At 40.4% G+C, this 18,504-nt stretch overlaps 1 long non-coding RNA gene across 2 annotated transcripts in view; it reads left to right on the forward strand.

Annotated features, from left to right (window-relative positions):
* Positions 613–18,504, forward strand: part of LOC106509954 — a 34,386-nt gene continuing 16,494 nt past the window's right edge. The window contains exon 1 of one of the 2 annotated variants that reach the window (XR_001308004.2): positions 613–1,161. This is a non-coding gene — a long non-coding RNA (uncharacterized LOC106509954). The remainder of the gene's footprint in view (positions 1,162–18,504) is intronic. The other variant, XR_002343106.1, reaches the window with a different exon arrangement.

An 18,504-nucleotide genomic window follows, 5' to 3' on the forward strand; every position in this document is an offset into this window, starting at 1 on the left:
TTATTTAATTGTATATTTGTTTATAATCCATCTCTTTCCACAGCTGAGAAGACAGTTCCCACCCAATGACCCTAGCTTTTAAAATTATACTTGGCGCAGGATATTTGCTCAATAAATTTTTATGGAATAAATGGATGAGTGTAATAATTCAAAGAATATAGAATCAAAAATAGTGGTACATGTTATGAATGAAAGCAAAAGGTATCATGGAAGCAGTAATTAAGGGAAGCTCCTTGGGACTAGGTGGCTAACAAAGGACTTCCCGAGGAAGTGACACATAAGCTGAGCTCTGAAAGGTGACTCAAATGAAGTACGGGGAAAGAATTGTCCAAGCAGAGGAAAGAGTACATGCAGGTGGCAGAGGCCACGAAGAACTTCATGCTTTAAAGAAATGAGAAGCAATGGGATCCTACTATACGGCACAGGGAAATGTGTAAAACTGGGTCACTTTGCTGTACAACAGAACTTGACAAAACACTGAAAATCAACTGTACCTTAATAAAATTTGAAAACATTTAAAAATTTTTTTTAAAAAATTAAAAAAATAAAAAAATGAAAAACATGGCTTAAATGGAGAGAGGATGGCATGAGATGGTTTTGAAGGTATAAAGTAGAGGCCATTTCATGCTGGGCCTCACAGAAATGTGGTTAAGTGCTGTGAAGTACAGGCACGACCAGAGAGGACATGCCCAAGTGACACAGATTGCTAAGGGCAGGGTGTGGCAGGCGAATTCTAAGATGACCCCTAGTGACCCTTGGCCTTTGCCAATCCCTGTGGAGTGTGAGCTGACCTTGTGACCATAATGATGAATAGCAAAATGAATTTTACACTTGTGTAATCAAGATCCTTATCTTCTGAATTAATCAAAAGGGAGATTATTCGGGTGGGCCTGACCCAATTACAGAAGCCCTTTAAATCTGAATCTAGAATTTAGACACAAAGTCAGAGATTCAAAGCAGGAGAGCTATTAACAGCATGGAGGGGTTGTCTTTTAAGATGGATGGTACACGTGGCAAAGAATGTGATTGTCTTCTAGTTGCTGAGAGTGAGCCTCAGATGACAGCCGGCAACAAGAAGGGGACTTCAGTACTACAGCAGCGAAGACCTGAACTCTGCCAAATCTCAAATGAGCTTGGAAGAGAACCCCAGCTCCAGACAAGGTGAGCCTGAGCGTGGCCACACTATGATTTTGCCCTCGTGAGTAAACATAGAACTCAGCTAGGCTGAACACAGACTTCTGACCTACATAAACTGTGAGCTGATAAATAGATGTCTGAAACTGCTAAATGTGGGTTCCTTTGCCAGACAGTATTTGTGTACCTAGACTTTCAGAGTAATTAGCAGTGTAAGAGACTCTCACTGGGGGGCTTTTTGGTACCTGGCAGGACTTCCCTGTGCACTGGTGGAATACTAGGAACCCTAATTTAAGCCAGTCTCTAGAGGAATGGGATTCATGAGAAGCTGTATTCACTATCCCCAATCTGATGCATCCCGGCGGGCTTTGTTAAATAGGTAACCATTACACATATCAAATGTGTATTAGTCACGTAGGAGACAGAGACCACATGCCTGGGTAGTGGGGGAGAGTTTTGTAAAGCGACTCAATGCAAAGCTTTGGAGAAACAGACGTGAAAGAGCTCTTTATCCTAAGGGTTGGCAATTGCAGTGAGCCGTCAGTCTTCCCAGGTGCAGAATGAATCTAAAGGGGAAGACAGAAAGTATCTGATGCATGAATTGAGACCTCATTTCTCCAAGATGCATGCTTTAGAAAGCTAGTTCTCGTGGTCTCCCACTTGGTCTCTGCATGACTTCTGCAGGCAACATGAAATGCAGGACATCTTATCTGTCAGCCCGTGACACAGAGAACTGCACGTGTCGGATTGAGAATGTCCCAATGTCCTTGTCCCTTGGAGGATATTCCTGGAAGACTTTGGCAGGCCCTGTTGATCTTGTTCTTGAGAGTTGAAATTTGTATTTAGGTTTTCCTCTTTAGAACGCTTTGGATAGCTTATATATATATTTTTTGTTTTTTCCCTGCCCCCTCCTCTTGACATTGCCCCATTCCAGGTTTCTATAAGATAGCTTCTTGGAAATTCAAGAGTCTGGGAGTTGGAGAGGTGTTGAAGATAATGTTGCTGGAACATAATATAAGAATTTAAAATCTCATGTTAAAAGTAAATATTTAATATGAGAATTAAAATTGTCATGAACACTTTTGCTACATCCCTAAGCAAGTGAGTTAAGCTCTATTCAGAATTTACACTGAAACCACCTTTAAGTATATTCAACTTTGTTTTCTGTGCAACAAAGATTGAGTTCACCCCACATTAGCAATTGAATATTGTATTTTCCATTCATCCATTCATTCAATAACTATATTTTGAATATCTATTTCTTTGCCTCTCTGCTACAGGGGAGTGGGGTAGGAAAATGGTATATCATAAGAGAAGAGAAACACAGCTTCTGTCCTCAGTTGACTAAAACCTGGTATATCCTAGGTTGTGGATTACTAATTTTCCTGAAAATACACAACTAATTCTGGAATTATCTCCTGAAATATATTAACAAGAATAATAATGAGTTAATATTTAGTGAGTATTTTCTGTATGCCAGAAACCCTATTAAGTGCCCTGTATTTCATCGTCTTTTAAAAATTCAAACAATGCATGTAGATAGTTTAAAAATTCATATAACATTATAGGCTTGTTTAAACTCATGGGCCACTAATTTAAAATCACCTGACCAGTTCTATTTATTTGCTGATTTCCTAATAACGGGTTTATATTATCATTTCTTAATTTTGATTTTGTCTTTGTCTTTCAATTTGGAGGATAAGGAATTAGCTTTCTTATATAACACAATTCTAAACTCTTCTCCTGGTTCTGCTATACCAATATTCAGTGTTTAAATATGTATATATGATATGTTCTTCAGGGATGAGCCACGCTGTGCCATTATGAGATTTTTTTCTTTTTTTCATTTTGGTGTGTGTTTCCGGAGATAAAAACTGCCCTACATTTTCATTTGTTCCATGTAACTGTCACAAATTCATCCACAAATTCTCTTCCAGGTGGCAAAACTCTGCTTACTATTGTCAGGTGCATTAACTAATCTGTGAGTTAATTCTTTTTTTCCCTTGGAGATGTCCTCCTGCAGCCTTCTTTCTCCTACTCCGATCTCATCATGTTGCCTTCACTGCTGGCTGCATCACAGTGACCTTGGAGCTTGTCTTTATCATCATCTTGGAATTATCTCTCCCTCCTCCGCTAGGTTTTTTTCTCCTGTTTCCTCGATCTTTTTCCCTGGCTGACGTTCCCACTTTGATGGAGTATGGCTTCCAACAGCTTTCTGAGTCAGGCTGTCCGGTAGGCAATATTTTGGGAACTTGAATGTCTAAAAATAACTTTATCTCCTTACACACTTGACTGATAGTTTAGGGGTTATGGGATTCTAGGTTGGAAATCACATTTGCTCTGGTGTTTGAAGATGTTATTCCATTGCCTTCCAGTCCTGAATGTTGTTAAACCCCATGTCATTCTAATTCCTCATCTTTCAGGGGTGATTTTTTTATTCTTTTATTGGAGCTAACTGGACTTTTCTGTGCTAATCTTCTTAGAAGAATTATCTCACTCAATCCTCACACCAGCTGTAGGAGACAGGTACTGTTATTGCTACCTTCTGAAAGGTCAAGAAATGAGACACGAGATGTTAGACATATTGCTATGTTATCCATCAAGTAGGTGAGAGGGCTGACATTTAAACTGGGCCAGTTCTGATTTCATGATATTCTTTATCATGATGCCCTAAGACTTTCCATGAAGTTCAGGTTTAACCCTTTGCCTAAGGTGTTTCAGTTCATGACCACCCTCCCCCAGTTCCAAATCTACTGCTTGGGTAGTTCTTACAGCCCAGTCGATGCCTGACTCACCTCATGCCTCTCTCCTATCACCGTGCTGTCTGAATATTTACTGGGGCTAACTGTGGTGACCACGATGTCCCCACAAACTGACTCCATTGAGAATCTGTGTTTTCCAGCTCTTAACAACCTCCCTTTTCAGACCTCTGATATTTGAAAATGAAAGAGTCATGCTTAGAATATTTTCCTTGAGTTATGTTTGTGTTTCATACTTCTGCCACACTCTATAAGGGGGCCTTATTTACATTTCAGTGATTTGTTGTCTTTCCCTTGGCTACAGATCATACTTTTTTCTTAATTTGACATACATTCAAACTACCTGAGATGAATTTTTAAACATTTCTCTTCATTTCACTCCTGGGTCTCTATCTTGCATTTACATTTTGAATGATGAGGGTTCATTATTTAAGTACATGGAAGGAAAAAGGGTCACTGTCAGCACGTGCAAAGATCAGGGGACTGGAAGCCAGGGGCTTGTTCTCATTTTAGTCTTGGATCTACCAGCCACCTGTTACTGACCTTGGGTAATTCATCCAACCTCTCTGAATCACAGCTTCCTCATCTCAACAGTCTATCTATCCATCTATCTATCTATCCATCTATCTACCTATATCTGTATCTACTCATCTCATGTGTGGAGGAACCAGAGGAGAAATAGGCTGGTTTGGAAACAAGGGGGTGTGTTGAGAGAATTAAGGGAAGGGATGCTGATGAAAGTGGCAAGGGATGTTGAATAGGACTTGAGAGAGCTAAGTGGCCATGGTGATGCTGCAGCAGGGTAAGCCAGGGTACCCATTTGGAAGTGGTCAGATTATTGAGGAGAGGTGGTAATAGAATATACGTCTTCATAATTTTAAGTTTCATATGTCCCGTCCCCTGTACATCCCTGGACTCTAAGAGCAGGGATGGCCATGAGCCAGGGCTAAAAACAGTCAATGTATCTCACATGTCCTACATTAAAGTGTTTTGTACACTGTAAACTACCATAAGGTATTACTGTATTTTGGAAACTCCGCTTTTGAAACATTTCACAAATACATGGAATTATTTATAATTAGCTCTTTAAACACACTTTGATTTTTCAGTTCTCTTCCATTCTTCTCTGATAAATATAGCCTAGGGTCCAGGAACTCAAAATGATCCCATAGGTGCAGTCAGCTATGTATTGATATGGTGGCTAGGGAGCAGGTAGAGGATTGGCTTTGGTAAAAGGATAAACTTATTGAAATTGAAACTCAGAATCACTTTTTACATCTGGTAAATATAAATCCTCCCCTCCCTTTTTTATATTCATTTGGGCCTTTCTCAAACAAAACAAAACAAAACAAAAACGAAGAGTTCTTGTTCTCACAACTTTGGCTTCGATAGGAGGAGGTTTGAAATAAATGCGGTGGAAACAGTTACATCATAAACTATTTCAAGACCCATCCTAAAATGGGAAATCTGGGAGAGAGCTCCATCTTGCTGGATTCCTACACTGGAAAGCTGAGGACAAAGGAGGATTAAATGTCCTAAGCATTATCTTGGGATTTGGGTTTCATGCCTGGGAGGCCTGAGTCTGCAGATCTGCCTAAGCACAGGAAGACAGCACCAGCTCTGAGCCTGACCTGTACATCTCTAGCTAGAGCAGGGTCACGTAAAAGGACATTGGTCGTGGGTGATGTCGAGCTCTTGTATTGACGGAAGAGACAACGAGGGTATGGTGTAAGAAGGAAAAATAATCATTCCTGTAACTCTCCCAATTTTCCCCCTTTTTCCTTCCCTTCCTTTCCTTCTCCCAAGGCTAGGATTTAAATTTAAATTTGGGTTCCTCTGCAGAGTCCTGTATGTGTCTGCTTATTTAATATAAGACTAACCTACGGTGCGTCTGCAGATCCACGATCAGTGCTTGGGCTGAGGTGGTAGGATTGGGAGGCTAGAGGGCAGGTCAGAAGTCATCCGATTCAGTCCCCTCGCTTTGAAATGAGAAACTTGCAGGCCAGAGAGGGGCAATCACGTGCCCAAGGTCACCCAAATGGTGAGCAGCAGCATCAAGGCTGGGTTGCAATTCCCGGCCTCCATCTGTTGTAAATCCTCTTGGACAGGCTTTGTGGCAAGCTACCAGGGAAGCTTATTGGAAAGCAGTTAAGAACGTGAGACCATCTGCAGATGTGATTTTAAAGGTTATTTATTTGTTTTACTGCAGATCACGACTTCCCCTCCATCCGCCTTCTTGTTCCAGGGCCAGATTCTGTCCTTTGATGTTCTTTGTGGCATTCTGTTGCCTTTGGCCTGAATCAGAAGTAGGGCTTGACCCAAAGCTACTGGTGCCTTTATTTGCTCTCAGGGGACCTCCCCTCCCCCACCCGGAGGCTCTGAAAAATCCTTTTTCTTAGAATTACTTTCTACACAAAAGTGTGCCCTGCTGTGTCTGTGTCACAGAATCTTCGAGCTGGAGGAGACCTCTAAGGTCCTCAGTCCAACCCCCGGCCCAGTTCAGGCATGTCTTCCAAAAATTTCCTGGCATATGGTCACACAGTCTTATGATTGGGAGGTTCCTGCGGACCAAAGAATATCTTGGTTTCTTTTTGTAGGTAAAGAAGTTGAGAGTGAGAGAGTAAAATGATTCATTTTCAAGCAGGTGGAGGAGCAAAAATTGTAGTTCTGACTTCTGAGTCTGTGGCTCTGTCTACTGGATCATGCTCCCCTTGTTTGAGTGCTTCCAATAATTGTTGAATGAGTCATCAATTTATTCATTTGTAAATCACCATTTAGCTCACTAAGCCCTTATTTTATTCAGTACTAATAGTTATAGGCAAACTGACAGTGAAGCAAGAAGAAAAACCCACATACTGAAGCCTTTATTCCCTAAGACAATCGTTCTTTTGGAGGTTGTCTTAGTTTTCTAATGCTGCTGAAAACAACACAAATTTATTTACTTATATTAAACTATGGTTGATTTGCAATGCTCTGCTAATTTCTGCTGTATGGCAAAGTGACTTCGTTATACACATATATACATTCTTTTTAAAGTATTCCTTGCCATTATGGTTTATCACAGGAGATTGTATACAGTTCCCTGTGCTACATACTACATTGTCTATCCATTCTCAGTGTAATAGTTCACATCTACTAACCCCAAACTCCCAGTCCATTCCTCTCCCTCTCTCTTGCTCCTCAGCAACAAGTCTATTCTCTATGCCTGCAACACAAATTTATTATCTAAGTTCTGGAGATCAGAAGTCTGAAATGAGTCTTACTATGATAAGAATCAAGGTGTTGACAATGCTGTGTTTTTTTCTGGATGGTCTAGGGGAAAGCCTGTCTCCTTGCATTTTCTAGCTTCTAGAAACTGCCTCCTCTCATTGGCTCTTGGCATGGTCCCTTTCTCCATCTTCAAATGCATCACTGCAACTCTGCTTCCATCACCTCTGACTCTTTCTTGCTCTCTTTTGCCTCCCTCTTTCCTTAATAAGGCTCTTGTGATTACTCTCAGCCCACCTGGATAATCCAGGCTAACCTCCCCATCTCAAGATCCATAATTTAATTGTATCTGAAAACTCCCTTTTGCGGCATAAGATAACATACTCACAGGTGCTTGGGATTAGAATACAGCCATTTGTGGGGGACCATTATTCTGCCTACCACAAGGCAGAGACAAAGCGGTCCAGAGATGTCACTGACAATGTGAAAGAGTGAAGTCTTTGCAGAGAACTGATGCTTGAGCCAAGTAGTGAGGTATGTGAGAAGTTCACCTGCCAGGACAGGGTAGGACAAGTAGAAACAAAACCATGTTTAAAACTACCCACTTTGACAAAGGAGGCAAGAACATAAAATGGGAAAAAGACAGTCTATTCAGCATGAATTGCTGGGAAACCTGGACGGCTGCATGTAAATCAATGAAACTAGAACACACCCTCAAATCATGCACAAAAATAAACTCAAAATTGCTGAAAGACCTTAATATAAAACAAGACACCATCAAACTCCTGGAAGAGAACATAGGCAAAACACTCTCTGACATCAACCTTACAAATGTTTTCTCAGGTCAGTCTCCCAAAGCAACAGAAATAAAAGCAAAAATAAACCAATGGACCTAATCAAACTGACAAGTTTTTGCACAGCAAAGGAAACCAAAAAGAAAACAAAAAGACAACTTACAGAATGGGAGAAAATAGTTTCAAATGATGCAATGGACAAGGCCTTAATCTCTAAAATATACAAACAACTTATACAACTCAACAGCAAAAAAACCAACAACCCAATCGAAAAATGGGCAAAAGACCTGCATAGACATTTTTCCAAGGAAGATGTGCAGATGGCCAACAAACACATGAAAAAATGCTCAACACCCCTGATTATTAGAGAAATGCAAATCAAAACTACCATGAGATACCACCTCACACCAGTCAGAATGGCCATCACTCATAAGTCCACAAATAACAAGTGCTGGAGGGGGTGGGGAGAAAAGGGAACACTCCTGCACGGTTGGTGGGAATGTAAACTGGTACAACCACTATGGAAAACAGTATGGAGGTACCTTAGAAATCTATACAAAGAACTACCATATGACCCAGCAATCCCACTCTTGGGCGTATATCCTGACAAACTTTCCTTAATAAAGGCACATGCACCTGCATGTTCATTGCAGTTCTATGTGATAGCCAAGACGTGGAGATAACCCAAATGTCCATTGACAGACTACTGGATTAGGAAGATGTGGTATATATGCACAATGGAATACTACTCAGCCATAAAAAGAATGAAATAATGCCATTTGCAGCAATATGGATGGAACTAGAGACTCTCATACTGAGTGAAGGAAGTCAGAAAGAGAAAGACAAATACCATATGATATCACTCATATCTAGTATCTAATATACAGCACAAAAGAGTCTTTCCACAGAAAAGAAAATCATGGACTTGGAGAATAGACTTGTGGTTGCAAGGGGTGGGGGAAGGGAATAAGATGAATGGGGAGCTTGGGATTAACGGATGCAAACTATTACTTTTGGAATGGATTAACAATGAGATCCCGCTGTGTAGCGCTGAGAACTATGCCTAGATACTTACAACAGAGCATGACAATGGGAGAAAAAAGAATGTATACATGTATGTGTAACTGCGTCCCCATGCTGTACAGTGGAAAAAAAATTGTTTTGGGGCAATAACAATAAAAAATAAACAAATAAATGCAAAAAAATCAAAACTACCCACATATGACAGTGAGCAATTTGCACTTCTAGGGACTTCTGAATCATTCAGTATGCCTATTAAAGATTATTATCTATTAAAATCTCAGGAACCTGCACACATAAGCCAATTAAGATAAGAGATGCAATGTGAGATCCCAACTACCTCAAGGTGCATATTTTCATAAAGGTTGAATAATAAGGGATATGAGGAGGAAGGTTTGCATTTTAAGTCTGTTGTTGAGGAACATGGATAATTAGAAAGGGTCAGGTGGTGGGGACAGACCAAATAGATTGACTGGAGAGAGGAGAAGGCTAGAGGATAATTAACAGCTATTTTTTTAAAAGGGGGAGAGCTACAACAAATATGATCTTTTGGGAGTTTCAAGTACGTGATTTCACAAATGAAACACTTCCACTGTTTCCAACCAAACTCTCCAAACTGCTTGGTTTGAATCCAGCCAACAATGATTCTCAAACTTCATCATTATAGAATGACCTTATTTGAAAAATCACTTTGGGTGGTCTTTGGCTATATTTAATCATTATGTTTTTTTCTCACAGGTAAGAGACTAAATAAGTTGGAAAGAATTTTTTTTCAATTTAAAAGCTTTCTCTCATAAATTTTTTTAAGCCTCTTTCAACTTTCCTGCTAGCAAGTATATCCCCAAGTGAATGGATGGTAATAAATGGAGAAATGCAGATACGGTGCTAGGTTTTGGGATGTGAAAACCACAATAGGTATGAAAGAGTCTTATATCTGATTTACGATGAATAGATGTGCCCACAACTCTTTGGGTCCCTCAAAGGACATCAGGAGCCCCTTGTGCTCTGTTATTACACTTTGGATGACCTCTACATTTTTATCAGTGAGTAGTTATCGGTACTAATTATGCCCCAGGTTGTCATCTAAGAACATAGAAAATATTGTGAAAGTACAGTTTTAGTTCTGGGATCTAGAGACAACTTAGGTCATGTGAATTTCTTCAAGTTTACTACCAAGATATTTACCTTATTCTTTTAGTTCTCTGTCCCAGTTTTGCACAAAAAGAACCAGGAAGAATGCACAGCACATGTAGGAGTTCAATCAATGATTGTAGTATAAAAAATGAAGAAAACGAAGTAAAGAGCTTGCACTAAGTTATGTATAATCACAGAGCTACTAATTGAAAGAGCTGAACTTGAAATGATGTCTATCTGGCTCCAAGTCCTGGCTGTTTGCACCTTCAAAAGCTGCCGACGCCTGGCAAAAATAATGGCTGCTATTTATTAAACGTTTATTGTGTGTCCAATACTGTTCTAAGTATTTCACATGTATTAACTTATTTCTGCCCACTGTGTGTGTGTGTTGGTGGGGGACTTTGTGGTAGATACTCTTAGCAGCATGCCCATTTTCCAGATCGAATTAACAAAGGTTTTATGAATTTTCCTAAAATTATACAATTTAATAAATCATTGAGGAGAATTTGGACACAGGCAGACTTACTCCAGAGCCTACCCTGTTATCCAGAGTGAATGGCTTATAATACAAGGAATATAAACATTTTAAGAGTGAGGTTGAGTTCCCATCATGGCTCAGTGGAAAGAAATCTGACTAGCATCCATGAGGACAAAGATTCGATCCCTGGCCTCACTCAGTGGGCATTGCCATGAGCTGTGGTGTAGGTCACAGATGCAGCTCGGATCTGACATTGCTGTGGCTGTGGTATAGGCCTGTGGCTAGAGCTCCAATTAGACGCCTAGCCTGGGAACCTTCATATGCCACTGGTATGGCCCTAAAAAGAGAAAAAAAAAAAAAAAAGAGTGAGGGATGATGAGTGGAGAGCAATGGTTGTTGACAACGAGTTGGAAAGTATTTTAGTGGTCACAGCCCATCCTACCCCTTATTTGGTAGTTTAAAACCATGTCCAGTGTAGCACAGAGATCTATGACACCACAGGCTTCCTCTAGAGCCCGAGGTTACTGTGTTCTTGCCTGTCCAGTTCCCCTTCCGTCTGCTCTACATTTTATGCTTCTCACCATGGTTTAATCTGAATAATGGTTCTCTAGCTTTAGAAGCTCAAAAGCCTTTCTCCTGTTTATAACATCAAACCATCCTTCAATACTTCCACTGGTACAGAATTTATTACAGAGTATGGCTGCTTATTCCAATTTCTGATATATCTATATATTGAAACAGTCTTTGCCTTGTAAGCCAAACTATATCTCTATGTAAGACCAATAATTCCAAAGCAAATAGCAACCTTTTCATGGCCTAAATGTGGTCTATCTTGAATTTTCCGTGTACACTTGAAAGGAATGTGTATTCTGCTTTTGTTGAGTGGAATGTTCTATAAATGGCATTTGGATAAAGCTGGCTGATAGTGTTGTTTAACTCTTCTTTATCTTTTTTTTTTTTTTTTTTGGTCTTTTTTTAGGGCCACACCCATAGCATATGGAGGTTCCCAGGCTAAGGGTCAAAATGGAGCTGTAGCTGCCAGCCACAGGCACAGCCACAGCCACAGCCATGCCAGATCTGAGCCACATCTGCGACCCACACCACAGCTCATGGCAGTGCTGGGTCCTTAACCCACTGACCGAGGCCAGGGATCGAACTCGCATCTTCATGGATACTAGACAGGTTTGTTAACCGCTTCTAGCATAGTTTAAATACTTTAAAGAACACTACGCTCTCAGTTCCTCCCACCCATCCTTTATGCTACTGTTATCACGATTTTACTTTTATAATCTTATTTATATACACAACGCATCATCATTTTTGTTATATACTGTAAAATTATCTTTCTGAACAATTAAAAATAAGAAAAAGTATTTTATATTTATCTTCCTTTATACCAATTCCAGCCATTTTCCTTTCTTTATGTAGACCCAAATTTCTATCTGATGTATTTCTTCTGCCTGGAAAATTAATTTCCTTCAGCATTTCTTATAGTACAGACCTGCTGGCAATGAATAATTTCAGTTTTTATTCTACTGAAAAGGTCTTTATTACATTTTAATTTTTGAAAATACTTTCACTGTGGGGATATACTCTTGGTGGGCAATTTTTTTCAGCATTCAAAGATATTACTCCATTATCTTCTGATTTGCATATCTTCTAACAAAATGTATTTGCTCTTACTTATATAATGTATTTTTGCCCCCTTTGGCTGCCTTCAAGATTTTCTGTCTTTGATCTTCACAGTTGGAATATCATATGAATAGATGTGTGTATGTGTGTGTGTATTTTCTATGTATCCTGTTTCGTGTTCACTGAGTTTCCTGGATTTGTAGTTTTGAATCTTTCACTAATTTTGGAAACTTTTCACCCACTATCACTTCAAATATTCCTTCTGCTCTATTCTCTCTTTTTAATCTGGAATCTATATGTTGGGCTCTTAAACTGGTGCTACAGCTCTTGGATGACCTACTAATTTTCCTATTTTTTTCTCCTTGTGTTTCATATGGTGTAATTTCTCTTCATCTCCCTTCAAGTTTTCTAATCTTCAGCTGCATCAAGTCTACTGATGATATCATCAAAGGCATCCTTCATCTCCACTGTAATAGTTTCATTTCTAGAATTTCCATTTGATTCTTTCTTAAAATTTCCACCCCCCTGCTAAAATTATTCATCTGATCATGCATCTTATGTATCTTTTCCACTAGAATCTTTAACATCTTAATCACTTGTTTTTAAATTCTCCAATTGACATTTTCAACATTAGTTTCATTTCAGAGTCTGGCTCCATTGATTGTTTGATTTTTGACCAAAAGCTGTTTTAGCTCATTTCTTTGTATGCTTCATAGTGTTTGCTATAACAGGAGAGACAGGTATACAATCTTCATGCCTGGAAATGAGTATGCCTTTTCTTGTGCCAGGCCTTTTGGAGAGCAGGGGTGTTGTTTTGAGTCAATCAAGCTGGGAACTGAGCTGGTTTTAGCACTTACTGTTGCTATACTTATTCCCCCTGCATCACAGGCTCAAGTTCTAGTGTTGCCTTGTGTTTAGGACAGAGGCTGGCTTGTAAGATGGCTTTCCTTAAGATCTCCTCCACTTTCAACTTTAAGTCTTCTCTTTTCTCTGCTTCCAGGAGATGCTCTCTTCCCATGCTCTTGTCCTCTCTGCAGTAAACTGCCGCCAGTTGGTGCAGAGGCTGAAGGTGTTCTCTGTTGTTCTAACGGAGACTCGGGTAGGTACTGTGTTCTTGATTCTTAGTACACAAGACTCTTCCCCGACCCCATCCTTCCTTAAACTCTATGAGGCTTCTTGGTTGGGGCCTTGGCTGTCTTCCTGCTCATCTCCCAGGGATACAGGGTCTTTCTCCATTTCCTTTCCCCAGCTGCAGTGAGTCTTCACCACCATCCAAGGCCAACTGCTCTTTGTTGCTCTTTCCTGCAAGCTTAACGTTTTTGTTCTGTACAAGCGGTAGGGTAGATGGATCCAGGAGGACCTTGCACCTTTCCCACGGTGACTGGTGACTGCTGGCTGAGCTCCCTGAGGCCTGTGCCATGAAGCAGACTTTCCTGGGATTCTCACCATGCCTCCCGTCAGTCTAGTGAACACCTGATGAGGTCTGTTGAGGAAAGCCAGTGAGTGGGTAGGAATTACCATGGTGCCAGGGGTTCTGTAATCTCACACTAGCCCATACTTGGCCTTTAGCAATTTGTTAAAGCTTTAGCTGAATTCTTATTAATAGCTGTTACAGCTCCTAGTGTAGTGCTCACATCCTGGCTCGTCTTGAAGGCATCTGCCTTTTGATTTGGGGTTAGTTGGTTGTTCTCTGACCTCAATACTCTGGTTTAAGAGACACTGTGAATTTGCAAACTGTCCGTGTTGTATTTGCTGTACTTGTGACATGGTCGTCCTTTCTCACGGTTTATGTCCTAAACAGTAGAAGCCAAAAGTCTTTCAGAGCATTCTTCTGGAGGCAGTCACAGACACTCAAAGGGACTTCTACTTTGGGCTTTCTCTCTGTCATCCATGGAGTTGAATTCAGCAAGCACTCTGGGCATCTGGGACTCCCCCATCTTACCCTCAATCACCTCATGGTCTACTAGGAGTGATGAATGCAAACAGGTAATCTTTCAATAGCAAGGAAGTGCTCAGGTCAAGGTGATCTGTGCTAGCAAAAAAGGGGGGTGAATGTGGCCCAATCCAGGTAAGAGACAAAGGAGCCTTCCTAGAGGAGGTGACACCTACATTAGTTCTTCAAATAAAAACACTTTCCTAGTGTAGAAAGCTGGGTAGGGCCTTCTAAGCAGAATGGTATGAGTTACAAAATTAGCATAATTTGGACCTCAACAAAATGAAAAGGAGAGGATGATATTATGGCTTTCTCACAGACTCTGCTGCTAAGAATTTGGTGTAAGGACATTCGGCCTTCCTTTTTCCTGGTAAATACTTGTGTAAAATGAAATATCATAGTGTCTGAAAGATTCAGTAACTGCCTAATAATATAATGACGTTGAATAATTTTTCCTATTATTGAACATTTGCCTTATTCTAATTTATTTTGCTCTTGTAAATGAGATTGTTATAAATATCTTTTACAGGAGTTCTCGTTGTGGCTCAGTGGTTAACGAATCTGACTAGGAACATGAGGTTGCGAGTTCAATCCCTGGCCTTGCTCAGTGGGTTAAGGATCCGACATTGCTGTGAGCTGTGTAGGTTGCAGACGCGGCTCGGATCCTGCGTTGCTGTGGCTCTGGCATAGGCTGGTGGCTACAGCGCCAATTCGACCCCTAGCCTGGGAACCTCCATATGCCGCGGGAGCGGCCCAAAGAAATAGCAAAAAGACCAAAATAAATAAATAAATAAATATCTTTGACATGCAGAGATTTTTTTGTTTTCATTCCTTTTGAATTATTTTATTGGAGATACATTTAAATGAAGGAAATTTCTGAATTAAAGATTACTGACATTTTCCAAGGCTGTGGTACACATTACTAAATTGCTATCAAAGTGGCAATACCAATATTCACTTTCCTATTAGTTTATGAAAGTGCCCATCTCATCACATCTTCACAGGCATTATGTATTTGAATTAAACAAAAAAAACCTGGCAAGTTCAAGAGGTATAAAAATGGCATGGCATTAATTTTTTGAAGTTTGCATTAATATGAGTAGATTGGACAATTAAAGTGTTTCTATTAGCCATTTTGCTTCCTCTTTTGTTAATTCTCCCTTCATGCACTCTGCCCATTTATATATTGGGGTGTCTGATTTTTGGCTTATCCTTTTAAGAGTTTTATTTTATTTATTTTTTGTCTTTTTGCCTTTTCTAGGGCTGCTCCTGTGACATATGGAGGTTCCCAGGCTAGGGGTCTAATCACAGCTGTAGCCCCTGGCCTACACCATAGCCACAGCAATGCCAGATCCAAGCTGCGTATGCGACCGACACCACAGCTCACAGCAACGTTGGATCCTTAACCAACTGAGCAAGGCCAGGGATAGAACTCGCAACCTCATGTTCCTAGTCAGATTCGTTAACCACTGAGTCACAACAGGAACTCCCCTTTTAAGAGTTTTAAGTGATGGTATCATATTTGTTGTCTTATTATTGTGAAACCTACCTTTTACAGTCTATAGCAGGGGTACCAAATCTGACTGCTCAAAACTGCCTTTGGACACATATATGTATATATTTTCTCCGGCCCCCTATTACACACACACACATGCACACACACACACAAATAAAACACTTTTGTAGTGTAGAAAGCTGGGTAGGACCTTTTAAGCAGATGGTATGAGTTACAGAATTAGCATAATTTGTACCTGAACAAAATGAAAAGGAGAGGATGATATTTTGAAGTTTGCATGTGTGTGTGTGTGTGTGTGTGTGTGTGTGTGTGTGTGTGTGTGTGTGTATGTGTATAAAACTCTACACTTTGATATAGTTACTCCAGGGCTAGGATCAGGAATGTGCCTAAAAATCCACAAGACTCTGATCTCTCAGCCCAGTTTGGGAAGTCCTGTTGTTTTTCAAGCTCCATTTGCCCCCCTTGGTTATCATACTAAGCCTCTTAGTTTTTGCTTTTCACCTGGGAGTAAGGTGGTTGAAGGCTTCCTTCCAGAGGATGAGCATAGAGAATACCAAAGAATGCAGAACACTGCCTTTTCAGTTGGGTTTAAATCCCAACTTTAGCACTGGGTCACCCTTGGCTGATCTTCGTTTTCCTCATTTTTAAATGGGGACAATGATATTACTACTAAATCAAAGCTACCATTAAAAAGACTTTTCTTATGGCCCTGAGATAAGATGATTGGATATGAAAAGAAGAAAAGAAAATGTGGCTCTAAGAGATATTAGGGTGGCAGAATCAGGAGGTTATACTTTAGTTACTTCTATCCAGCGCTAACTGCACCAAGTGCTATGAAAAGCATTTGCCTCATGTTATCTCATTTGATCTTTGCACTGACTTTGAGATGAGGGCAGTGCCCATTTTATGAATGAAGAAACTGTAGTTGAGAAACTAGAAGTGACTTGCCTCATCTGACATAACTGGGAGAATGGTGTTCTCATTCACTAAGATGATACTCTAGAGAGCAGGTCTGGGGATGAAGATCCAGAGCTCAGTTTTGTACGTGGTGAGTTTGAGCTATCTGCTAAACCTCCAGTGGAGATGGCACAGAAGGCTCTATGACTGTGACTGTGGAGTTCGAAGGAGAGGTCTTAACTAGGAGTATCAATTTGGAAGTCATTACCACGTAGGTCAATGCGATGGGAAAGAATGAACCCCAACCTCAAGGTGAGTACAGATGAGAACGAGAAGGGGTCCAAGGTTGAGCTCTGGGTCAGCTGATAAATGGTCAGGAAGATTAGGAGAAACTGGCAAAGAAGATTGGAGAGAATCAGCAAGTGAGGAAGAAGGAAAAACAAGAGAGGGTAGCATCTGAGAAGGCAAGTGAGAAGGAAAACAGGCTTGGTAAGTATTTGCCAAATAAGTGAATAATGTGTCTGGGCAGAATTCAAATCTAGACCTTTTTGACCCAAGAGCTTATACATTCTTATCCACTAGGGTCAGCAAACTTTTAAAGGGCCAGCTGGTAAATATTTCTGTGGGCCAACAGGCAAAATTAAAAAAAAAATGTAAAAACATCTTAGAACAAGAGCCATAAAACAAAACAAAAACAGGTTGATGGCCCATGGCTGGAGTTTGCAGCCTCTGCACTATACTGTATTATCCCCTCTAATACTGGGACTATTTATGACCAAGATGATAATACTCGGGCATCATCTTAATCAGGTATCCAAGTCTCATATAAAGCTCTGCAATAACCCAAATAGACTCTCTTCAGCAGTACCATAGTTTAACTTTTTTTTTCTCTGTATAAAGGTGGCCTGTATCTAATCCAGTAATTTTATTTCTCCCAAGACACTATTTCTTGTTCCATTTTGCTTAGCTATATAGCTGGTAAAGAAATGGAGCACGAAAGTGAGCACAGAATTTGCATGAGCGTATCTGTCATAGACTGTAGCCTCTAAAGTGGGTTTTTAGTCTGACAGCGTAATAGGAAAAAGGGTACTTCCCTTCCTCTTGTTTGCTCTCTGAATGTCAAAAGAGACTGCGGAGACCTCAGTGAGGCACAGATATTTTCCCTGGGGTCACACCAAGGGTGTCATTATGATGTATGACTCCAGTATCTGAACTCTGCCCAGAGAAGCGCTGTTCTCAGGAAGATAAAGTTCAAACTTGGTAACACTGCTTTCTATTTTTCTTAACTTTCTTTCTCCCCTATATTAGTTCAACGACCTAAAATCATTATTGCATTTCCTTTCCTCTTTTGCAGGGCTTCTATCTATGCTCTTTACATATCCCCAATATCCTAGAACCACGGAGATTCATGGATGGCGCTTCCTAGATCCCCCAGCTACTCGTGTTTCCTCAACGCTACTCTCCCCTAACTGGTGGTGCAAGGACACATCAGCTCATTGAGAAAAAGTGGCAACACACATTTCTCCTTCACCACTCAGGACAGGTGTATTTGTAGATATTTCCAATCAATCATGATGTGACTGCTACCAGAAATTCTCCCAGAGGTCAACTGGCCTTCTTGGAATTAATACTCTTTAAAAAGCCAGTTTAATTATCATGATCAAGCACCTTTGTTGAGTGGCCTCTGAATTCAGAGGGTGATCAAGGGCCTTCAACTCCTGGGCTCAAGTGACAGGCCAGCCCCTGTCCACTTAGATCCTGGGTCTCTCTACAGCTTTTACATTTAGTCTTACCTTGGCATTGGGAACGAGTTGTTCTTTCTCTCTCCTCCCTCTCCTGTTGTTGGCTGGCAGATGGGGCAAGGTCTGGAAGTGATAAATACTGAACAACATTTTTTCCAACAATCAGTCACTATTTTCTTTAAGAAAACCATTTTTCTTTCTTTCTTTTTGCTTCCAGAAGGTTTCTTGTGTACAGATTCCTGAATGCCAATTCAACTG

The sequence above is a fragment of the Sus scrofa genome, chromosome 4, assembly GCF_000003025.6.
Source record: "Sus scrofa isolate TJ Tabasco breed Duroc chromosome 4, Sscrofa11.1, whole genome shotgun sequence".
NCBI lineage: Eukaryota > Metazoa > Chordata > Mammalia > Artiodactyla > Suidae > Sus > Sus scrofa.